The sequence below is a fragment of the Micrasema longulum genome, unplaced genomic scaffold (assembly GCF_059751315.1).
Source record: "Micrasema longulum isolate JH-2025_06_02 unplaced genomic scaffold, ASM5975131v1 h1tg000469l, whole genome shotgun sequence".
Lineage (NCBI taxonomy): Eukaryota > Metazoa > Arthropoda > Insecta > Trichoptera > Brachycentridae > Micrasema > Micrasema longulum.
The window spans coordinates 1,020,153-1,046,595 of NW_028277667.1; the positions used below are offsets into that span (position 1 = coordinate 1,020,153).

Genomic DNA, 26,443 nt, shown 5'->3' on the forward strand with positions numbered 1-26,443 from the left:
AAGTAAACCTGTTTGTTTTCCGTATTTTGTTTGGTAATTCGTGAGAATGTTGACTAGGCAAGTCTTCGAACGAAACACCGCGCCGCGGAACTACTGCCCAGGAACTACTGACTACTGACATACAAATGTAGAATGTGCCGCTTATTGCTATTATTCCCGTCTTATCATTCAATTTATGTTTATTTACATATATTTTTATAGTTTTGAACTAGAGATTATTGTTGCATATAATTCAAAACATTTCATTGACGTTTTATTACTGTGATAAGAAGTTTGTTTATTTAACAATGCGAAAATATCGAATTCCATAATGTATCTTGTTAGAATCTACTTGGGAAACTTAATTAGCAAATTTGTCAATAAATTTTAAAGAGATTTGAAATAATCTCAAAATGACACAAAAATGAAAATTAAATAAAGATATTTGTAGTAAGTATTTATTGATAACACTCTAAAATAAAAATGTCATATCCTTTTTTTATGGCATTTACGAATGGGTTTTATTTTTCATTTACAAAGCTAAAAAACATCAACCAAAAATGTTACGATACTTTTGTCTTTTTGTTTGCTTTCGTTCTACATTATTCATATTTTTTATTGTATCTATTCATCATCGTCATCGTTTCCTTTTCTGCACCTAATGGTGCATAGGGTACTACATTGCTACACCAATCGCAGAGTATCTTGATATTTGTTGTTACATGAAGGTAAGATGATCAGTCTTACGCTTCAGGTATCAGTCAAGGGACTATGAAATATTCTAGTGTATAAACACCCTTTTAGAGACTCTTGTATGGTAGGCAAGCGCGCTGACCATTACACCACGAGGCCGACAATTGTATCTACTACAATGTATGAATTTAATTGAATAAAGAATTAAATTTTAATCGAACGCATGTTTATTTTTTTTAAATTCCAGATTGGTACAGCTATTGTTTATAATATATCCACTAATGGTATCTTTATTATGTTTTTATGTCCATCTGTTTTGACGTTTATTTATTTATACAATAATATACATATATTATACATAATTGTAAATAAAATTCCCAAGGAGATTTGTTATACTCGTATATCTAATATTTAAGTGTTATTTTGTTTTGAGTAAGTACCTACATGTTAGTTGTTTTATTTTAGTTTAATTTAATTCATTTTAGTTAAAATCACAAGACCTAAAGGTATTTCGTGAATATTCTTCATTTTATAAAGATTCATTTAAATTAATATCTTAAGGTTATTCTTTTTCGAACAAAAAACATTCCTTATGGTAAACTTTAAAATAATCCTTGTAATTTTTTTCGAAAAACGAATTTTTTATGTGTTTTAAATTCTTAATTTCTTAGACAAGCATCCCTTCCACATTCATAAAATATCACATACAATACTTTAAAATGAGACATGTACACGTGGAAAGTCGAGACTAATAAACCGGGGACTGAAATCATAAAATAAACTATCAGACAAAACTAAACAAAAGACTCGGGAAACCTTTACAAAAGATGTTAATATTGTAATTACCAATAGAATATAAATTTAAAAAGATAAATTATTTTGATAAATGAATGTTATCCGTAAGGGTTTACAAATAAATTTCAAATAAAAATGAAATTTTAAAAATGCCTTTACGGTTAGTCAGGAGTGTTTCAGTACGAAAGAAAAAGAAGTCTTTGGATGAAAATGTGAGATTTACGGTCCAGAAGCATAAGCTAATTTCTGTACCTTAAAGCTGAAAGGCTGGAAGTCACATTTTTTGCAAAATTGAATTATGAATCTCATTTTGTTCATATATTCAGATTCTATTCATACTAAAAACGCTGGAGTCCTCCGATATACCACTAGTTAAATAGCTTGTTCTAAAACACCAGTAGTGAAATAATAATACTCATCCTTTCAACAAAATCAATGGTTAGCTGGTATTAAAGCAGTGGATACCGAATAAATTCTACAATTTTTATAACAAACTACCTCTGACGCAGCGAAGGATTTTGCACATGATTAAGTCTTATTGTCATAATCAACCATACTTAACCATTGTGTAATTTTTTTGTCGTTAATTTCATTATCTTGCTTTGCTTTTTTTCTTAATATCATATCATTAAATTTATATTTACCTGTTATTTTCATAAATAATTATTGAATGTTTTTGCCTAAAGAAAGTTTTAAAATACATTGTTTTTCATTCAATATTTCTACATTACTTTTTATACTCAAGTCCGAGGTGGAATGAGGAAGTTCAGTGTTTTTTTTTCTTTTTTATTTGTCAATAGAATATTAAACGATACCAAATTGAATTTCCGAAATAACTCCGCGTGTGACGTCAGAGGTTGTTATATGAGAGTTCTTCCTATTGGTTCGTTTACGGCGACCAAACCGGATATCCTTCAAAGCCCTTATATCATTGGATGGTTCATATGAACCAGTGACGTCATTCAAAGTAGTGCGTTTTTATTAAAATATATATTTTTTGTTTTTCGTACATTTTTAAGAAATTTTACAGTACAATTTAATGCTCTAATTTTTACGGCGCGCAAGAAAACATTTTTTGTATCCAATTTTCCGTAGTGCTGATGTTCCTCATTAGGGCGCGGGCCGAACGCGGGCGGTTAGAACAAAAAACATTGAAGTCTCATAGTTATTTGATGGTCCATACTTTAAATATTCTTATCAAAAGCCTATAAATCCAAAAAAAACCGCAATAAATTGTGTTTTTTCTTCGATAGATACATTTAAAACAGTTTTACAACTTCAAACCGCTCTCCTGAACAATTTACCAATTATTACTTTCAGATTTAAGGTACAGATTTAATTGGTGCGTTACCCCTGCTTTGCCAGCATCTTGGCTTGTACCGCGATGTCCGCGATCCAATGCAAATATACACTGCAACATAATATACATAGATATAATAATATATTGTAGACTCCATCTTGGACTAATGTCAAAGCGCATTGCACAAGGCGGTTTCCTCCTCGCACGTAGTCGAATAGAATAACAATAGGAAATTGAAAATGTAATACTTATGGAATTCACGGTTATGGTGATCAATCACATTAGGAAGGAACATGTCCTACGGTCGTATCTATCAGCAAATACTATTTTCTTTATTTAGTTTGTTGACAACAAAAATGATCAAGTTACGCTGCTATTCGTGAACTGATGCAGTGCCCTATGCACCATTAGGTGCGAAAAGGGAATGATAATGATGATGCATCATAATCTTAATCTCAATGTCCCCTTTTGAGTGACAAGAAGTAAGTATTTGTTCCATCTGCCAGTCTGTAGCACTAACTATGCACAACACTCTTTCCTCAATCGTTCTTGTTCTAACTATAATACATTTTTTTCATCTGTTGATATATTTTACATGGCCCTTAATTTATTTAAAAATATATTAAGACCCCTCATTTCTGGCTGCGATACGACCCCACTTACTATTTAATGGTGCTCACACTTACACACACCTGAACACTTACTCCTACACTAATACACATAAACACACATCTACACTTACTCTCATACAAATACACATAAACACACCCTTTTGTTGTAACACAATTGAATAATATGTATGATTCTTTTTTAGAAACTTTGCTGGTCTGTCTTTAAACTGTATTTTTTTAAATGTTACTATATAGTAACATTAAAAAATATCAATGATATCATTGTCGACTGTTTGTTTCTTTAAAATAAATAAATGAAATAGGTTGAGAAACAATAAAGTACTGTTTATCGATCCCCATAGAACCAACTATGGCCTTAATTCTTCAATGACCCGTCTTTGTCGTGTTGCTAACTGAAGACAAGATTTTTTTTTCAAGGAATTTCAAGGACTTTTTTGGTTTAAATTCACAACGATTTAAACGAGCACTAAATGAATTTGATAGTTCATATATTTTGTTTATGTCCCTTATGTTTGTCAATGCTTTTTTCTTATTTTTAAAATGTTTTTGACTATTCTTTTATTGTAATATTAATACCCTATGAGTTTAACTCGTATAAATAGACAATGTCCGTGAATAAATAAATAAATTACGGAAACAACAGCTTTATATGTTTCTTTTTTGGGTGATACCGTGTGTGTTGGATTTGTTCCGACGTTTCAGCTACCATTGCAGGAGCCATCTTCAGGCGAAGCCGAGTCACTGAGTGTTTTGTAGACAAAAAGTGTGTGTTGAATTACTAGTAATTTGTACCGTGCCGCAGTCGGCAGTAGGCACATTTCTATTCATTTTTGTAAACACTCAGCTTACTCTGAAGATGGCTCCTGCAATGGTAGCCGAAACGTCGGAACAAATCCAACACACACGGTATCACCCAAAAAAGAAACATATTGATAACAGTGACCGTAAAAACCTTCGCACCTATTTAACAGCTATATAATTTATTGTAAACATTAATCCAATAAAGTAAACTAAAAAAATATGTTTTAAACACTCATTGAAGTTAGAAGAGAAAATATATAGCATATTAGAAATAAATTTGTGTGTGATTTGAGTAAAGTAATAGTAAATGATAAAAAAATGTAGTGTTCATAGTTTTTAAAATGTAAGATGATTAAAATGACAGTTGTCAGAAAAACTGACGACATAATTTTGTAGTAACGTCAAAGGAGTGATTTATATTGACACACGAAAAATCTTTGTATTTGGTAAGATAATTTATTTTTTTAATACAATTCTTGACATATAAATCAACATAAATATATAAAATCAGCTTTAAAACTAAAAAAAACTAAAATAAACCTAATTATTAACGAAGTTCTTACAAGGTTACATCATTTTGCAAAAACGTTAAAGATGGACAAATTGATAAATGTAAATTGATCAAATAAAAAAAATTCGTTTGATAATGTTCACGAAAAAAGTATAAATGTCTTATTTTTGGTGAATAATTGTATTCAACACACTATAATAGGCTTTTTGCGTTTTTTTAAATCAATTTTCGGAAACAGAGTTTCATGTTTGCATAAAAAAACTGATAAAATCGATTTGATCGGTACATGATCAGTGATCAGTAATTTCCCATCACTATTAATTTGAGTTTGACAGTTGTCATTCTAATCATCGTACATTCTAAGGACTATAGTGTCCGACCGAAATAAGATATTCAGCCAAAACAGAAACTTATTCAAATAAATTAAAAGCCACTACAAAACGCCCAAAATTAGGTGTTTTTATTGTTTAAACCTTACGAGTTCATTAAAATAAGTGTTAAATATATAAAATGTATGAATTTAATGAGAAAATTTGTTCATTTTTATCGATTTTTGGTTCGCTGTTATGTTATATAATGACTTTGCCAAAGCCTTTGATACAGTCGATCATGATGTTATGTTAAACAAGCTGAGTGAGATCGGTTTCTCGGATGGAATGCTAAAATTGATGGCGAGCTACCTCCGAAACCGAAATCAATACGTTTCACATGGCTTGTTTGCATCAAAAATTTTTAATACTTACTCAGGTGTTCCCCAGGGATCCAACTTGGGTCCATTACTGTTCTCTATTTTTATCAATGATATTAAAAAAGTTGTAGTCAAATCGCGTTTTTTATTATTCGCGGATGACTTGAAACTATTTTTGAGGGTTAAAACTTTGGATGATTTTCGTTCTCTCCAAACGGATATATTAAACGTATCTGAATGGGGAAGACGAAATAAATTATTGTTCAATATTTCAAAATGCTCAGTTATGTCTTTCACCAGGGCCCACAAAACGCTATTCTTCCGCTATAGAATGAATGACCAGAATCTTATGCGGATTGCGAAGGTTAAAGATCTAGGCATCACTTTTGTGAGTTCCCTGACATTTCATGATCAGATCGAAACAGTTTGTAGTAGTTCATTGAAGATGTTAGGATTCGTCTTGCGTACTGCTAGGGTTTTTGGTAGTACACGAGTACTGAGAATTCTTTATAACTCGTTGGTGCGAAGTAGACTCGAGAGTGGCTCGATGATTTGGGGACCGTGTGAGTTGAAGTACTCTCTTATGGTGGAGAGGGTTCAGAAGAAATTTCTTCGGTTTCTTTACATGAGGGAGTGCGGATATTATCCATGGCTTTATCCCACTGAGTTTCTCCAGGGTATGCTTGGTTACAGCAGTTTGAAGACTAGAAGGAATGTGTATTTAACAACGCACTTCTTTCGATTGTTGCGCGGTATTATTGACAACCCTGAAATTATGCGGAGCATTAGCTTTTATGTTCCTGATAATTACCTTAGACAGCGTCAACATAGACTGTTTCACATTCCAATATACAGGACCAACCTGCCAATGGTTATGCCTGTTGGAAGGGCTATCTCTATGTTGAACAATATCACTTTGGACATTGACATTTTTCATGATTCTGAAGGAGTTTTTCGTTACAAGATTCTCTTACTTTTTTAACATATTATTCTTTGGATATTATGTATACTAATGTGTTTTTTTTACATATACCTAATTTTACCTAATTATTTATATATGTATGAATTAAGATATTTTATTTTGTAATGTACATATATATGAATAAATAAATAAATGAAATGATTAAAATGGTTATACATATACAACAATATTTTGAGTTCGTCCAAATTTTTGTGGACAAACTCAAAATATTGTTGATATATCCACCTGGTCAATGAAGAAGTATAGAAATAGAAAAAATAACATTTTCAAGCGTTGCCTAGTATGAAGGTGAAATAATTTAATTAGATGAATCTCACCCGCATAAATAAAGGTTTTAGCTCTTTAACTTCACAAAAATCAACAGATGAAAGAATTGAAGGAATATAGATGTTCAAATATAGGCAGAATGGTGAATGTTACACAGTGTGTCAAGTGGCCACTTAAACCAGCCATTGACAGATCATAAGCCCTGTAGATGCCTAGACTGTTAATAATACATATTTTTATTTTTTATTTTTATTTATTTATTTATTTATTTTTTTTGCACCACAACAGGCCAGGAGGCCCAATTACAGCTGTGAATTACATCACAAAACACCCAGGCTTGAGAAAAATCACATTTAATTTTTGTGTTCTCACCGGGAATCAAACCCGGAACCTTCCGTCTGTGAGTCAAGCGTCTTGACCACTACTCCACGGAGGCCGCCATATACCTACTCCATATACCTAATATGTAACAATTTATCAATGTACGCTATCGGAACTTTAACTTATTAACTATAAAGGAATTAAAAAATATAAATAAAAAATATCTTAGAACTCACGAGAACTTACGAGTCACAAGCCATAAGATGCACCCGAGTACAGCCAAATGTATTCCGATCGCAGGTTTCGGCTGAGCGGACAATATAACGTATGTGTAACAGTTTTTTAATGTACGCTAGAAGAACTTTAACTTATTGACTATAAAGGAATTACAAAAATATAAGCATGTAAGATCTTAGAACTTATAGTCACGTGCTATAAGATACACCCGAGTTTAGCCAAATGTAATCCAACACCATCTCCCGCAGGTTACGGATGAGCCGACTTCAGGCCAATTTTTGGTCGAACCCGATTTCGCGGCCGAAACTCGATTTACTGGCCGAAACTGGCTAAAACCAAAAGAGTAAAATATGTTTTAAAGTAGTGACATGAAAATGTATCCACAATTACTGAGTTTAGTTATTCCAGGGCTGCTTTTCCAAGCGCTTTCACCGCCGTAGGAAAAGATTTTATTTCATGTGTTTACATACAAAATACGCGAGATAAAAGTGTTTTCTACGGCCGCGAGAACTATCGGAATAGCGGGGCACGGGTGATATTCCAAACGCTCTCGCGCCCGTAGAAAACACTTTATAAAAACACATAACACTATTTATTACACCGTGTATTTTTTATGCTTTCAGGTATCGAGTCGAGGCTGTACAATACTGTACTGTACATTGTAAATACTCCATGTAGAAGGGTATATTTAAGGGCTGATGGCAAGGTCTTGCCAGTAAATAGGTCAAGGGTAATTGGGGGCTGGTCTTTTGTCTCTTATCGAGGGTTGCCCGTAATTCAATCTTTGTTTCTTAAAGCGGGGGAGAGTTGCACGAAAATTCAAACAAATCACTGAAAAGAGATTGAATCGTGTATTTACATTTGTCGAATTGAAAGAACAGAATATTTTAGTAATTGTTCTCACACCGGGCACAGCTTTGGTTACTATCTGCTATATAGAGGTAAGGTAAGGTGATCAGTCTTACGCGTCAGTAGAGGAACAATAAAAAATTGCAGTGTAAATTTTAAAAATCCATAAATCATGTCCACCCTGACAGGAATCGAGCCCAGGACCTCAAGAATTGATGGCGAACGCGCCAACCACTTCACTAAAATTTTTAATCAAGAGCAGCCATCGAGCCGAAAACAGTCGGATAGGGTTCCGGTTCTATTTCAGACACAGAACTGTATTACTCATCTGCCTGGACACAGAGAAGAATAACCGTAATTAATTCATCTCAAATCGAGAATATCTTCAGAAGGATCATATTAACATAGTTTTTCTATCACTTTCTCGCGGATGCCTCCCCGATATTGGAGAAAAATGAAATATTGGTGTGAAAAAGGCAACTGCACGTTGCGTGGGACTGATTATGCCTAACTAAAATCGACAAAATCGAGGTTTCGGTGTCCCGTGTTCCGCACCCCAAAAATATATCGATTTTTTAGAAAAATATATAATTGTTTTCTTATGATTTACCCAAATATTCAGTTTTAATAGCCATTTTCAACGAGTGTTAAATAACTAACTATTAGAAAATGGGAATCAAGTTGGGGTAGATTGAATTCGAACCACAGACCTGTGATCCGTGAGTCCGAGACACTAGCCACAGGACCACAACCCGATATCTATTTGTTTTTTTTTTTCGAGAAAAGTATCAGAACGAAATTGCCTGTGTTCTTTTTACGTTTTTCAAAATTGTTTATCATATATTTGTATGCCGTACCATTGAAGACAGCAGATAAAACGGGGCGCTTTTTTTGAATGGTTCTAGTTCATCAAAAAATGCAAAACGATAGAGATACGCTAGCGGTAAATATTGTGTAAAATTGCTGATCTAGTGCCATATTCCAGCGAGAAAATACAGGAAAACGTTTGTATAAAGATAAGTCAGACCGCGTTTCCTCTTAACTCTAAAGCTAAGAGGGGTTTGAATGAGTTTTCTGTAGTTTCCTCTTCTTAAAGCAAATGCGGAGAAGTTTTTAACAAGGCCACAGCCGATTATTCCACCAGGGCCCCGATTACAATGGGAAGTTAACAGAGTTATCTTCGATTGTCTTTGAAGAAAAATTGATATTTGTATACGAAAATGAGTATATTTGCATGAAAATTTAAAGTATCTTCATCGGCAACCTATAATTGAACATATTTAAAAGAAAAAAAAATACGGATATTCTGCTTTTAATACAGAAAACTTAATTTTACTTTGAAAAAAAAAGTTAATTTCCCATTGTAATCGGGGCCCTGATCCTCACACTGTAGTGTAGAAATAATTAGGAGCAACATACCTTGTGCAGTTTATACAAATAATTAGCAAGGCAAAAAGTAAACAACTCTTTTGTTTGTTCTAATTTTGTCTTCAAAAATAATTATTAATATAAAATATTTCACAAATCTTACTCAGTTACTTTTACTATTACTAAAATGGAAAAAAAAACCACTTTCTTTTTAACTTTTTCGGACCTAAGGAAGATCTAGTGTCTCTTGCGTATCATATTATTTTTAATATTTAACGTAAATAGAGAACATAGTAGAAAATTTGTCAAGTGTTCATGTCATAAGGTAAGCAATAAAAAAACTAAATAAATAAAACACTTATACAGCATTATGGTTCAAAAAATAAAGATAGATGTCCGATGAGCAGCTTTTGTAGATAGTAGGTAGATACCGCTGCTCGTGGCCTACTGGCCGCTGGATAATTCGTGGAAGAAGCCTATTGATCCAACGACTTGGTGTCCATTTTCGTCCATATTTTTTCGTTTTAGAAGACGCAACATTCCTGTTCAATTCGGCGATGATGTTTGGCATCCTAACAACAGCAACAAACTATCACGCCGTTTCCGCGTAATCACTCTATATTTTCATGCAGATCTCGCTTCCTCTACAATCGTACATCTTCTCATGCTCGCGCGCCTTTCAACATGTTCATTTTCAAGTATTTGTTGAATTTGGTCATGCAATGTCATTCTCGCTCTTCCTCTATTTCTGCATCCATCAACATTCGCATTGTAAATATGCTTAGCCGTTCTTTCGCTGTCCATTCGTTCTACATGTCCAAATCAGCACAGAGCTCCTTGCTTGATTTTGTCGATAGTAATTATCTCAGCCTTACATAATGAGCGGATCTCAACATTTGTGCATCTATCGTACATAGTTTTAACACACATTCGCCTGAGAGATCGCATTTGGACAGCATTGAGCCTATTTTCATCCCTGTTTTTCCAAGTCTTTACTTCGCTCCCATACATTAAACAGTATTTTATGAAGAAATGTATGAATTTTAAAAGGTTTTTTTCATATTCTTATTCGTATGTGGCATTTTATTTGGGATATTCCTGGTACCCACCTCCCTTAGGCTCGGAAAGGTACACCACTTTTTTTTTCACCCACCGATTTCAAAGCTACACAAGCTTACTGTTCATGGTATGTTTTACTAATGCATATCGCCTTATTTTATTTGAAACAGTTTTATTACAACTAAATAGACAAATCACTAAATGACAAAAAAACTTGAATTATAACCTTTATATGGTTAGATTTAATCTTCAATAGTAACTAATAACTAATATTATTATAGAGAAAACCACAGAATATAACATTAACATGCATATTGTCTTTATAGATTACCGTAAAGCATTCGATTCTGTGGAAACCTTGGCAATCATAAATGCGCTTGAAAATGCCAGGATTGATTCTAAATACACGAAGTCGATTATGTATATGAAAATGCCACCATGGATGTAAAAGTTAACGACAATCTACAGACGAAGAAAAGCAAGATTAAAAGGATGTAAGACAGGGTGACACGATATCTCCAAAACTTTTTACATTAAGCGTTTTCAAGATGCTAAATTGGAATAACAAAGGCATAAAAATATATGGTAAGTATCTAAATCACCTTCGTTTTGCAGAAGATATAGAAATAATAAGTGAAGACGTAAATGAACTGGAAACTTTGGTAAAAGAATTATACGAAACCTCTAGAAAGATCGGTCTGGAAATGAATACAGACAAAACCAAGATTTTGAGTCCAATACCTAGCAACAAATGTACTGGAAGTAAAACTATTAGTGCTGTTGACGAGTGCATTTACCTTGAGCACAAAATCAAATTGGGATGATTGAATTAAACTGCGGAATGGAATCGAGTTAAGTTGGGCTGCGTTTGGAAAGCTGAAACACATTTTTAGAAATAAAGAATTCCTAAATAATCTGAGGGCTAGAGTCTTTAACTCTTGTGCTCTGCCGGTGGCAAAATACGGTCTTGAAACCATGTCACTCACTGCTAGAAGTGTTCACAAAATTTAGTGCACTCAGCGGTCTATGGAAAGACAAATGTTGGGCGTCTCCTTAAGAGACCGAATGAGGAAATAAGACGCCGTAAAAGGTGACCGATATCGCAGAAAGAGTGGGAAGACAAAAATGGCAGTGGATGGGTCATGTGGCGAGACTAGAAGTCAATAGGTGGACCCCCAGAATACTAAACTGGAGACCCTACGAAAGTGAAAGGAAAGTAGGGAGACCGCAGAGGAGATGGACTGACAACGTCGTCAAACTCGTGGGCCATGGATGGAAAAAGAGTGCCCAGGACATAAAAACATAAAAAAATTTGGGAGAGGCATTTATCCAGTAGTGGAGAGAAACGGGCTGATAGGAAGAAGAAGAAGAAGTACCTAATAACACTGTTAAACATAAAGTAGGATAATACGCATTAGTAAAGTATACCATGAAAATAAAGCTCGTATAGCTTCGAAACCGATTTTAATTTTAATTTTAAGATAAAAATTTCTGTATAAGAAAGCATATTTTCAATGAATGTAATCTGATAGTTATTTAGAAATAAACGAAAAAGCTAAAACGTATACAATTATGCGCCAAAATATTTGCTTTATAAAATCGAAATTCCGAATGCCTGAAAGTAAGAACGGAATATTATTAAGTTTAAGCTAAGGAATTTCATTATAAAAGAAAATAAACATTTTCCATTCGCAGAAAACGAATGTTCTCGTATTTTCTAGCAAAGCAAACGATTCCATAGAAGGAATGGAAATATGTTACATTTCTGTGCAAAATTTGAAGATAGAAATACTAAGATCGTCATATTTTTTCATCATTTTTTCTCGCGTTTTCAAGGAGCTTAAAACCATAAGAAGATCTTCATTGGGTAGTTAAAAATTATCAAAGTGAGATTTATCTTCTTAACATATTTATCTATTCAACATAATCTACGAAAAACATTTAAAAAATGTAATCCTGTGGGGAGTGCCGCGGACTCCGGATCAATAGGTCCGAGGTTTGAACCCCACTTTATAACAACTTGCTTCTTATTTTCACATGGCTGTTTACGACTAATAATGGCACTAAGGTTATATTGCCTTAGCAATTCCTTTCTTCGTACTCAAACCGTTTAATTCGAAAGAGTGCAAACGTAGATAGTAAATATGAACATATTAAATATTTTATTTTTTATTTTATTTTTATTTTTTAAGGAAAAACAACAGTTGTTATATAAGAATACGAAACATAAAAAATAGTACATACATCCAGTTAAAGTTTCTCACAAATATAATGAGAGAACGTGTTGCACAATAAAGAGAAAAATTACTACTACTACTACTACTACCATCACGCCATTTTCCCGTAGGGGTAGGCAGAGAGAATGGACCGCCACACACGTCTATCCTGGCATACAATCCTAGCCTCTTCCACATTCATACATCTTGTCATACATGCCCTTCGGTTCTGTCTGCTTTTGACATGACCAGACTTAAGATTTTGGTTTATCTGATCATGCCACGTCTTCCTTGGTCGTCCTCGTCTAACGTTGCCGTTCATTTTTGCCATATATAATTGTTTTACCATTCTCTCGTCGTCCATTCGTTCTACGTGACCAAACCATCTCAGAGACCCTTTCTTAATCTTATCAATTATGCTTGTCTCAGATTTACACTCTCGCCTGATTTCATCATTCGTAACCCTGTCATTAATTGATTTCCCACACATTCGTCTAAGAGATCGCATTTCAACCGCGTTCACTCGGCTTTCATCCTTCCTCTGCCAGTTCCATGTTTCACTTCCATACATAAGTGTTGGGACTAAAACTCCGTTGTGCACTGCCAGTTTAGCTTCGATTGACATATTTTTATTAGAAATAATATATTATATAAGACATGAGAAAAAACAAGAGCTCGTAAGAAGATTAAGGAATGAGGAAATAGAGTGGAGAAGTGGAGGAGGGGGATTTTCATAATATAGTTGACCAATGCAGAATTTTGATGTAATAATAAAATAAACATAATTAAAGGAACATAAACTTATTACACACTGACAAATGTTTCATTTTACAGTGTTTCAAAAAGGTTTTTTTTGAAGTCACAATATTTTGTATTAAAAATATCTAAATGGGGACAAAGTAAATTAAATTTGTAGCAGCTACGATAAATAAACGAGTTTTGGGCAATGAATTATAAAAAAAATGAAAAAAATGAAATATAATATAATAATATTGAAATAGCGGACACAACAGACGTCGTCCTGCCGGAACGTTGGCTTGCCTGTTATTAGTTTGGAAAAATACTTTTCATAAGAAACATTCTGGATATTGACACTCTCAGAAGTGTATACTTTGCTCTGTTTCAATCCACGGCAACCTATGGAATAGCTGGTTGGAGAGGTTGTGCGGCATCCATTTTCAAGCGGCTCATAATTTCATAGAAATTATTATTGAGAGTAATGTTCCGGCGCCCTCCAACATACCCGTCAGAACAGCTGTTCCAATACATGAAGGTGCTGGATATGAGACAACTGTACTTAAAAGAAGCATTTACACACTTCTGGCCTAAAAATAAGGAGAGGTCTCAGCAAAATGTCCGTAAGAAGTTTTCCCAGAGCATGAATTATGTCATACCCAAAACCCGTACGACTTTTGCTCAGAGACCTCTATCATTTATCGCACCGAGAGTGTTCAATATTTTGGAAGAACGTATTAACCTCTAAGGACAAAAATTATTTTTATAAAATGAGTTAAGGACTGGATTTTCCTTAGTTGGAGGGATTTGAGTAGGAAACTCCTTGATGATTTTCCAAATGCTTGAGTTTACTGTTTACCATGTTAATGTGCCATACGTATGTTTTAAAAAAATATTTTTTTAAATTATTTTTTATGTTTCTAATCCTATATTTGTGGTGATATACTCATGTGTCTGTGTCATATAATTGCTCGTCCTATCTCAATACAGGACTTTAAGCCCCATAGAGTTGGGACTTATTGTCCCAAATAATGTTCAATGTATGTAAATAAATAAATAAATAAATGGATAAGTAGGTACTTAGGTACTTGTTTATGGTTGGATTTCAAAATTAAAAATTATTATTATTAATATTCTACTTTTAAATTTAAGTAGGTACTTAGGTATTTGTTAAGGGTTGAATTCCAAAATATAAAATAATTCATTCACAAATTTAGAATTCTTTTTACAAAAATTGCTTTCGAACATTTTTTCGTTATTAATTGTTTTAATAGATAGTGGAAGTAGGTTATAGATTTTAATTAAATCATAGGAACTCAAAATCCCTTTGTCCGAAAGTGGTATTAGTTTGTATTTGTTTAAGTTGTCTTTGTGTTGAGGATTATATTATTTTTATGTGATGTGTGTTTATTTCTTTCATTAGAGTAAGAATATTTTTTGAATCTGTAAGTGAGTATTGTTTTAGCGTATAATTGCTTTGGTGTCATAAATTGTGATTCGTGGAATATTTCTTCAGTAGATGTCTGTATCAGGACTCTGAGAATTATTTTAATTATAGATTTTTGTGCAACAAATACACTATATAAAGTGTTTAAATAAAAATTAACATATTCAACTGTAATATCGTTTGAATATGAATATCATTAATTTCTCTCGATAATAAGACACATTACCGTAGTATATTATGAGAGAAAATAGATTTTCACATGAAATACGGGAACAATAGAAGGTACACAGATAATATCATAATCTCACACAATATAACTTTTATATTTTCTCAGACAATACGCAATTTATATTTCGAATTTGACATCAATTTATATGAATACTTAACTATAGAAGAATCCAAATAAATTACCGACGCTTGTATTATTTCTAACGGAAATGCAACTGAACCATAAAATAAATATCAAATTATTGTTGCATGTTTTACATAGTATTTATCATTTTTATTTATGTTCCCATTATAGATTACGCTAATATTTCCATGATTAATTGAATCTGTGAGCAACTCAAAAAACTTGAACAACTTCACATCTTTACAATACGCGCAATAAGTCAATCAGTTTTGGAGTATGAAATAATTGGATGGGGATGTGCAAATGACACATTGATCAAACAAATAATAATTGCATTAAAAGTTTTAATAAAAATCATCCTAAAGTCCCAATCAGAACTAGCTCTCTCGGTACATTTGAAAATCTTAATGTTACGTCTTTAAAACAACTTTATGTAAAAGCTCTGTTACTGTACGCACTCAAACATTATTCTCTACCTTCCATAACTCCTTCCACAAATACAATAGTTACAAGATACTCCACCCTGATGCTGCAAAAACAATAAAAAATTCATACAACCTTCGGTCAAAAAGGATTGGCCTACTACTCGGTTAAAGTGTACAATCTACTTCCGTTATCCATAAAGACAATTAGTAAGTACTTAAAATATAAGATTGCTACAAGGAATGGATAGTGGAGGTGGGTCGCGCAAGGATCGATGAGTGGAGCAAGCCAAATAGGTAAAAAATTGTGTACTGTTTATGAAATTTGGTCTAAAGGTCTATATCACTGATTCCAAAAGTGGTCTATATCGACCCCCAGGGGTCTATGATAACCTGCAAGGGGTCTACGTCAACGAAAAAAAAATTGGGGGTCTATGAAATGAAAATGGGGGTCCACGATAGTGGGTCTCAACATACACTGATAGTACTTCTGGCTGCAAAAAAACATACCCGTTACTTATCCTGTATTGGTATTACTGAAAAATCTTTTAGAACACTAGGATTTATACTACGCACAGGCAAACCGTTTCAAAATACCGATACTCTTAAAAAATTATATTTTTCTTATGTTCGTAGTTTACTAGAATTTTCTTCACCTGTCTGGTCTCCTTATTATAAAATTCATTCCTGCAAAATTGAAAGAATTCAAAAAATGTTTATAAAAAATTTAAACCGTAGATTACATCTCAATTTTCCAGATTATCGCCAAGCGTGCGTTTTTCATAATATCCAAACTCTCGCTGATAGACGAACCACAGCTGATATAGTGTTACTCACCAACATAATATCTGATAAAATAGATTCCCCCGAGTTGGTTAACCGCATTCATCTTAAGGTACCACAGAGACAAACGCGTTATACACAACTTTTCCACATACCTAAATGCAGAACAAATTCGTCAAAAAACGCTACGATTAACCGTATTATGGATACGTATAACAGGAAATTTAACGAAATAGATATATTTACCAAAAATATTAAATTTATCAAAACTGCCATAGGTAATAAATTGTCTTTGTCCGCATCCTCCTCTCCGTTGCTCTCTATCCCTGAACATACATAAGTTTTATAGTGAGAAGATCTTTTAATATAATTATGTATCCCCGTACTGCGGGCCAACTGTTTGTGACACCTGATTTTTATAATCCGAATCATTTATATTAAACTTATATGTTATTCTTATTTATATATTATGTAGGTGCATATAATATGCATTTGTGTGTTCGTTTTGAATCAACGTTCGCGTATTGTCAATCCTTATTTTATTGTTGTCATTATTTCGTATTTACTGCATTTTGTGATTACCTACTGTATTGTATAGGACTCGTCGCACATTATTCATTCGATGTGTATCAGTTAAATTTAAAAAATAAAATGCTTTTTTTTTCTTCATAATACGGTTATGAAATTTAACATGCTTAAAAAAAAAAAAAAAAAACAATTTATATCATTTCGTCATTTGAATTTTAACAAAAAGGTTTCTAACTTTTTACTAAGCTCTTTATTGTACCATTTTTAATATAATTTACAAGTTTTAAGCAAATATATTATTTTCATACTTACGCACCCATACAAACGCACCCTCTCCCTCTTTCATTCCCACACGCACATGTATCCTCTCCCTCATTCATTCACGCATACACACATTCACATACACATGAATACAAACGTCACACAAATAAAATTACTAAACTTCTTTTCTTATATATTATGTGTCATTATATTTACAGTGGATTTTTTTAATTGGCTTTAGTATTGTTAAGATTTTTCTAATTATTTTGTTTATGTAATAGCTGTAAAAATCCCAAATAAAATGAAATAAAATAAAATAAAATAAAATAAATTATGGAATATAGCGAGTAAATTTTTAATTTCCTTTCCATCGTCATACCAAGTGGAAAGGGGGTTCAGCGCTGTTACCAATCTCCTAACGAAAAAAAGAAACAGACTGGACATCATTGGCCGAGGAGATTTAAGATTAAACCTGACAAAATTGACGCCAAATGTTGATAATTTATTATCAGGTTCATCCTTCCCACTAAAACATTTACTTATTGCTTAGTTTATTTTATGTTACGTTTATTTTATATAACAGATACAAAATTGTATTTTTAGTTGTTTTAATTTAAATTTAATTAATAAATGTATAAAACTTAACATTTGTTTTAACTTTAAGTTTGTAACACTAAACTTCATTACAGTACAAGTTTATGAAAAATCAATACCTGGTAAGTAGGCGGTCTACCAAAAACCGAAAAACATGGCAAGGGGTCTACGACACAAAAAACTTTGGGAACCTCTGGTCTATATGAATTGGTAATGTTTTTTATGATTATTTTAGTTTATATTGCTTATTATGTTAATGATAATTAGGTTTATTTGTTTAATTATGTTTTTATTTTATTATTATGTTAACTTTGTGAAATTACTAATTTAAGGCATGTTTCACTTATTGTAAAATGTTTCCCTCGGCACAGGACACACAAACACACATTACTCTGTATAAAATAAATACAAACATTGTAAAAGTATAAATAAATAAAATACAATACACTTGGTATATTTTTGGCCTCGGGAAATATGACCACATTTCTGATTATCGAACTGAAATGGCTCAAAATTAGACAGCGGAGAGACTATTACTCCCTCTTTCTGTTCACTGTACTAACTTCATAGTCCTAACACACCTATGCACCTCCGTGAAAAATTTCAACGTCTATCAGTTTATGGTTAACCTTTGTTTTATTTCTCAAAGCATCCTCATAATACCCATCCATAACTCCTCTTTCTTATCTAACTCAAATAGTGTCCATGTGACTCGACTGTGGAATCATCTCCTATCTCCCATCTTCTACCAAATATGTTTCTTCAGTACGTATCCGTTTAAATCACGTCTGAAGAAACATATTTTTCTTCCTTAATCTTTTCTCGTTCCCCTTTATTTGCTTTTCTCATTGAGTAAAAGTATTCTTTAAGGTAATTTATAAACAAATACGGTTATTTAAATATATAAGTTTGTCAAAAGAATGGATTTCACCCCCTAAGGAGACATTAAGTTTAACAAATTACAACAGGGATAGAGGATCATTTTAGAAAAGGGAATATGGAAGTCTAGGAATTTAATATTTTGTCTACATACATTTGGACAAACTCAAAATATTTTAATAAAACAAACTGGTCCAAAATTTTTAAAAAAATGTTCGAAAGTTCGTTTGAAAATGTTCGTTTGAAAATACCCTAATAAGGCGAAACAATTGTCACGAAGTTTTTATTTTTATATGTTTATATTTGTAAAAATAAAATAAAGTGTTCAGTAGACTCAAATCAGTGTTTGATTTCTAATTATAAGTTTAAATATGGAGTTCTACAAAATAAACACCAAATCAATCAACAAAACATCCTATTTATTTTTTTCAATTTGTTTAAATTCTTTCTTTTGAAAAACAAAATTTAGACATTTTTGTCATAATTTGAATACATTTATTTATCAGAAGTAATTTGCAATTCCCACGCGGTATGAATGGAAATAGTTGAGCAATTTGAAACAGTATCTCATTGAGCATAGCAATGTTGGATATAATAATTAATACCCCGAGCACTATTAGTTACAATCTGGTGACATTATCAAACATTCTTGTATAAGATGACTCCACTTAGAGACTGTAGATAAGTATCTGCTTTAGCAAACAGACAATCCTTTGTGAGAACTTAAATAATCCTTTATTGCCAAAAAAGCTGAATGCCATCATAATCTAGGATAAAAGAAAATGTTCTCAAAATGTCTTAAAGACAAAATATTACTTTTAATGTTTCACAGCTTCAAAAAAAAGGAGATTTAATGTATTAAATAAAACGTAATAAAAAACATTCGTCAAGACAGTTTTGAAGATGGTTAAGTTACCGCTTTTTTGAGCGGGCAAATTATGGCATTGGCCATAATTTTACTGTCCATGTATTAATAAGATGAGTCAGAAAGGAGCTGTAGTCTGATAAAAAAGTAAGAAAATAATACGATTTTGCCATTTTCAAACGCCGTAGTTTTTAAATAAAATAAATAAATGTTATATAAAAATAATCATTTTCTTCCGTTTTTTAAAAAAAACTTAAGTTAAAAGTTTTAAATACCTAACTTAAATATAATTTATTATATAAATAAAACACGAGTGATACTTTAATCCACAAATTTGGAATATCCAGTGACCGGTTTCATCGCTTTCGCGACATCTTCGAAACTGGTATCTTTATTAAAAAGTTAAATGTATTTATACAGAACAGAGGTAAGGATACATAATTCAAAGTTATATGTAAGTAAGTTAAATAAAGTTATTTTTATCTTAAGGATCATTATCGACAAATTTTCTATGGGTTAACTAATGAATGGATATAATGTTATTTTACGCGAAAGCGATGAAACCGGTCACTGCATATTCCAAATTTGTGGATTAAAGTATCACTCGTGTTTTATTTATATAATAAATTACAATGAACTTCCATCAAGAATTTTCACTTACAAACTTAAATGTTTTAAATATAATTACTTTTCGTTTGGCAGATTCCGCCACTTGAAATTTAGGAATTTAGAAATTTATTTTTATTAAATGGCCTATATGAACGTGTTAAATTTTGTTTACACGTAGACAATACAATGGGTAGGACAATATTGTCTTGTCCCAGCTCCATCAACATTCTCGACCGCGCAGGACAGAACACTGGGATAATACGGCCACAGTTCACACGAGAGCGCTGCGAAAATGAATTCACGACGGCGTGTATCAGAGCGAATTCACGAAAAATATTATTTATTTTGTACCGAGATGAATTAGAATTGTTAAATAATGAACTAAATAATAAAAACGTTTTTTTCTGCCCCCATTTTCTGCAGAAAAAATACGTCGGAGCGAGGCGCACGTGTCGACAAAATCGATGTTGTCATAAGTTCACACGAGGTCAATACGGTCACGCGTAGTGGTGGGATAATCATTGTCCCGCGGAGGTAGCCTGCCCGTCTGTCTCCGTGACAATGTTTCGGAATAATGTCCTGTCCTACAAACTGCTGTTTACACGTGGGCAATGGTCGAGCCCTAGGAAAGAACTGTATTGTATTGTTCATGTGTAAACGACGTTTTAGTATCTGTCGGTGAGCATGTAATACAACCCTATATGTTTTATGTACATATGTTTAGATCTTTTGTCTCTACAGCAGAAATGTTAGCAAACTCTGAGCGGTCCATTCTTATTTATTTACTAATTTGTATTACGATATTTTACGAACCAAAAGAAAAAAGTTTTCTTAAGCTTCCCCTAATTTGTACGTAAACATGTATAATTTAATCGTTAATAGTTTCGCACGTGCTTAGTCCCAGATTAGCTTTAAGATGACGTCATAATTTCGGGGTATATTGATAAACAACAATTAATAAACACAAAGGGTTATAAGTTGGAGCCCTGGGGTACCCCATTGTGTGTCGAGCATATCGCTACATAAACATACGCAAAAACAACGGCGCGATAATTACCAACGTAGAAAACACTGCTCCTTTCAGCTCTAGATCATAAATCACGGATTCTGGACACCGCAGAAGGCCACAGCCGCCCTTGACCGGAAAAGGTTAATGAGATCTGGGTGCCAGTAATAATGTAGTGTCAGTTTTTATTTTTAATACTCAACTAAAAGCCTTTTTAGCACCGATGAATAAACATTTAGACCCTTTTCGTTCAAATGCCCTATCCCGAAAATAATTAGTATTTACTAAAGTCATTCTCAAAAATTATTTTTTGATAAGTAATTAATAAAAAATATTGTTGAATTAATATCATAATGTGAAATTCACAGGATCGCGATCGGTACAATTCGTTAATATTTTGCAAAAAAATTACAATCTAAGATTGATGACATTTGGACATACATATTGTATTGTTGAATATGATTGAATAATGGATTTGGTCAAATACGAGTATTATTGTAAGTCTGAAGATGTCACGAAATGTCAAATCAGTTATTGGTCAATTTGATGAAATTGCCAATTGATGGTTTGTTAGTATAAAAAATATTTTTTAAATGTTAGATAATTATGTTACAAAAATATGAATGTTTTACATAGTACATTTACATAGCGTGTACTTAAACCAAGACAATGTTTTTTTTTGTTATTATTAATTAATATAGTTACATAAAATGATACATTATTTTTTTATTTTACAATCTTGTTTTATTTTTTAATTAAAGAGACTAGCTCTTGTCCTTGAAGAGTGACTTGTACTGTTATCGTTATTTAGTAATTTGAAGTTATATAATTTCGAATATACATGAAAATAAAAAAAATATTTACACGAAATAAAGAGAAAAACAAAAAATAATATAACAGAAATGCTAATTAAAATAAAAGGCTGTTTTTATTCGGGTTCAAAAAAAAATTTTCAATTTACTTTCAATTTATTTAATAGTTTTTAGTTCATTAGGGAGATTTTTATATTTTTTTTATTCCCTTGAAAACACAACTATTTCAACCATGACTAGTGTAGAATTAAGAAATTTTGATATTATTTTGGTATCTGATCGACTTATTCCTCTCGAATTCATTTCCGACCATTGGGCTTTTACATGGGTTCACATATAAAAATGAATTACATAAAATATCAATGCTTTTAAAAAGCATGAAATAATTGAGTCAACCGATTAACGAATTGCGTGAGGCTTCTAGTAAAATTAGGCTGAATATGAACATTACAAAAACAAATTCCAGAAAACAAAACTGCTAACAATAAAAACCTCGAAATAGTAGATGAATACACATATCTTGAACATAAGATAAAACTGGGCAAAGAAAATCAAACGGCGGAAGACAAATAGGAATGAGTTGAGCTTTTGGAAAACTTAGATATATACTAGAAAATAAAGATATTCCGATTTGTCTGAAAAGGAAAACATATGCATCATGTGTTCTGCCAGTGACTACATACGCATTAAATCCCATGGCTCTTACACAAAGAAATGTAGAAAAGCTCAAATGCCCACAGCGATCCATGGAGAGATCCACGCTTGGTGTAAGCCTAGGAGACAGAGTAAGAAATGAGGAAATTTGGAACAAAACCAGAATAGCGGATATCATGGATCGCGTAGCAGGACTGAAGTGGCAATGGGCAGGACATGGTGCGAGACAAGACGCCACAAGATGGACCCCTAAAGTTTTAAGATGGAGACCTTGGGATTATCAGAGAGGCGTCGGAAGACCTCAAAAAAGATGGTCCAACGACACAACCGCGAAAATATTAAAATGAATATTTTTTTCCTAATTTTTATCTCCTCACTCAACCTCCGTAGACTTTACCGATTGGAACTGCATACCTAAATCATTTTCACAATTTTAGTGACATGTGACGGAATAAAATAAAAACGATATTTAAGCATGAAAATGTTCATATTTGTATATTTTTTTTAATTATCTTGGTCGATTATCTGCAATTGAACATGTTAAGAAAAAAAAATGTATACATATTCTATTTTCCATAGAGAAAACATAATTTGACTTTGAAGATTGCGTCATTTTGCATCATTTTGGAACAATTTAATAGTAATACATTTAAGTTTCCTCTCAAACATAACCATAATACACGCTTCACGTCTAATGATGGCTTGGTAGTACCAAAAGTATGTAATAAATATGGAAATAGAACTCTCAAATATTTAGAATCTAGAATTTTTAATTTATTACCAAAAGAACTTAAATTTAACTCACATTGTAACAAGAGCAAAATAAGATCAAGAGTTTATATATGAATAGTAACTTAGGTGTATATATTTTTTTTTTTTCATATATTTTCTTGATTTAAAAAATAAATTTATATTTTATTATTTGTAAAAACATGTTTATTCTGATCTTTCCGGCTGTTAATTTTTATATGTTATTCATTGTTTTTATAAATGTAAATAATATTATTAAGTCCGTATAAATAAAATCTTCACCAACAAGCTACAAAAAGTGGCTTGGTGGGATTTTAGTTTTAGTAAAAATATAAGAAGTGATTTTTTTTTTAAATTTATAATTATGCTATTAAATAAATAAAAAAATTTATAATTATGCTATTAAATAAATAAAATAAAGATTAAATCGAAGTTATAAATAAGGTAGGTACCATGAAATCTTTGTAAAAAAAATAAATTGTAATATTTTTATCAAATCGTTATTTCGGCTAAAACAATTCTTATATTTTCAAAGCAATATTTTAGAACTTAAGCTTAGTCCAAGAATCAATAAATTCCACTCAAAGCGAAGTGAATTTATCTGACTTAAAGATGGCTCGACCTTTAAAAATCCTTTTGCGGGATCCTGTTAACCTCATCACTGTACCTTTGAAGAGTTAAGTTCTCCCCTGTCCAGAGCTTAAACCCATTACTTAACAACCCTTATATCTTTGACAAACAGAGCCTTAAGAGGAAACGCGGTCTGACTTTTCTTCATACAAGCGTATTCCCTAATTTTCTCCCTGGGTAGATATATAGATATTTGACATTGGCGTGTCCCATTTGATGAATAGTTTATTATGGGAACTAGGACCATCTATCTACGAGTTTAGTATTGGCGTCAAGATATTAAATATTATTAGCATAGCACAGAGAAGACAATGGAACCGATTAGGACAGATTTTTTTTGCTGCGGTTGGAAGAAAAAAAATCGGTTTACACGAGGATAATACGAGGTAGGTCCGACGCTGGAACAGGACAATATCGTTTTGTCTTCGTGTGAACGCTACTTTATACACAGCTGTTATCAAAACAAATTTCACTATAAATTTTAAGGCATCTTGGATATTTAGCGAAAATTTTATGGCGGCAACCATTTGCAAATATTTTGACAAGATAAAATGACGTAATTATTGCACGTTTTCTTATCTTCGTATTTCATCAAAATGAGCACTGACGCGAGGAACCGAAGCTAATGATAGCCACATTCTTAATACGATTCTAATTACTCCATTTTGTTATGCAAATACGCTTAATGCGCGGAAGATGTCGTTTGTCACAGACCGATGTATTAGTTATCGCCATATTGAAAATGGAAAACAAAATGGCAACGAAACATGTCGGATCAATTTTTACCCATGCGAAGCAATGACGTTTAATAATAGACATGAGACAAGGGCGTTCTAGATGGCATTTCAATTCGTGGGTAATTGCCTTCTTTGCGTTTATTCTTTAACGAACTTTCATAAAAAAAAAATAGCAAAATGAATATTCTACAGTTGAAAATTTCGTTCGCCCAGAGGCATTCAATTCTTATAGGCCCTTGTGTATAGACATATTAATACTCAAACATACACATATACATGCCCCGAACCCTGAAAAATTATGAAAATGACACATAACTCATGCCCAAACACTGTCATGCCCAACGTTGGTCGTTCTTTGACTCGTTAAACCTAATTTATGAACATCAAAAGCTTCAATTAAATAAAAGTTTTATATAAAAAAATTACAACAGGAATGGAAAATACCTTAAATAAGGGAATATGGACCAGTTGGTCCAAGAAGAAGTTAAGTTTAAAAATTAAAAAATTGTTTTCAGGCGTTGCCTAGTATGTGAAATAATTCAGTCAGAAGAATCTCTTCACAACAATAAAGGTTTCAGCTCTTTAACTTCACTAAAATTAACAAATGGAAGAATTGAAGAAATATGGATGTTCAAACATAGGCAAAATGGTGAATGTTACACAGTGTGTAAAGTGGCCACTTAAACCAGACAATGACAGGTCATAAGCCCTGTAAATGCCTAGACTTCCATATTCCTTTATTTAAGGTATTCTTCATCCCTGTTGTATTTTTTAAAATCTTAATGACTCCCGAGGTGGTGAAATCCAGTCTTTTGTCTACGAACATTTGGACGAACTCAAATATTGTAAAAGTTTTATACAATTTTAAAACGAAATGCGTTTTAAGCATCTTAAGTGTTCTTTGCATGAACTAAAAAAAGGAATCAATTCATTAGTTACGTAAACCTTGAAGAAGAAGCTTGTTTGCTTTGAAACCAGTGGGTGAAAAATAAAAATTAGTGGTTAAAAACAAAGTTGTTTTATTTATTTTATTATAAGTCTTAATGTTTTTATTGGAACAAAATATTTTATTCTAAACATGCTCCCTTACAACTGTCCTTAATCTTTGACATATTTAAGTCAAGAATACTTTTTATAGTGTTAGGCAGGTGCTGCCATATAACAAATAACAAATACGGGTAAACTGTGGTATCGCGTGTGTAATGGACTCATCCCGTAGTAAATTAATGGTGAATTTTAGAAAGCGCAATTCATTTTTATTGTTATCGACGTGGTCACATGACACGTAACATCAAGATGGCGGTTACCATGGCCACAAAGACACCAACACAACTTGTCAAGAATTCAATTACTGAATCGGGGAATACGAAAACATTCCGAGACAAAATATGTCACAGTATTGAATAGAAGGTCCTATTTCTTAGCTCATTCCAATGATGTATTGATTATTTTTTGCATTATATAAAATATTGACATTTGCCCGCGGCTTCGCTCGCGTGGTATTAGGGAGGAATTATTTAGGTAATTGATTAGTTGCGTCGTTTATGAAAAATAATTTTCCCGACGGAATGATATATTTTATCAGGATTAAAAGTAGTTTGGTCTTCCAACTTTCGCCATGAAAGAAATACGGTGATCCGTTAGTCTATGGCATAGAATTAAGAATAGTCCAGAAGGAGCG

The 26,443-nt window shown here is 32.4% G+C and overlaps 1 protein-coding gene across 2 annotated transcripts in view; it reads right to left on the reverse strand.

Annotated features, from left to right (window-relative positions):
* Window positions 1-26,443, reverse strand: part of mtd (TLD domain-containing protein mustard) — a 426,229-nt gene that overhangs the window by 309,640 nt on the left and 90,146 nt on the right. Inside the window, exon 1 of one of the 2 annotated variants that reach the window (XM_088226843.1) lies at window positions 9-123. The exons of the other annotated variant lie outside the window; for it this stretch is intronic. The gene's annotated coding sequence lies outside the window, so the exon portion shown is untranslated. Of the gene's footprint in view, window positions 1-8; window positions 124-26,443 lie in introns of those variants that run through there. 2 annotated transcript variants of the gene reach the window in all.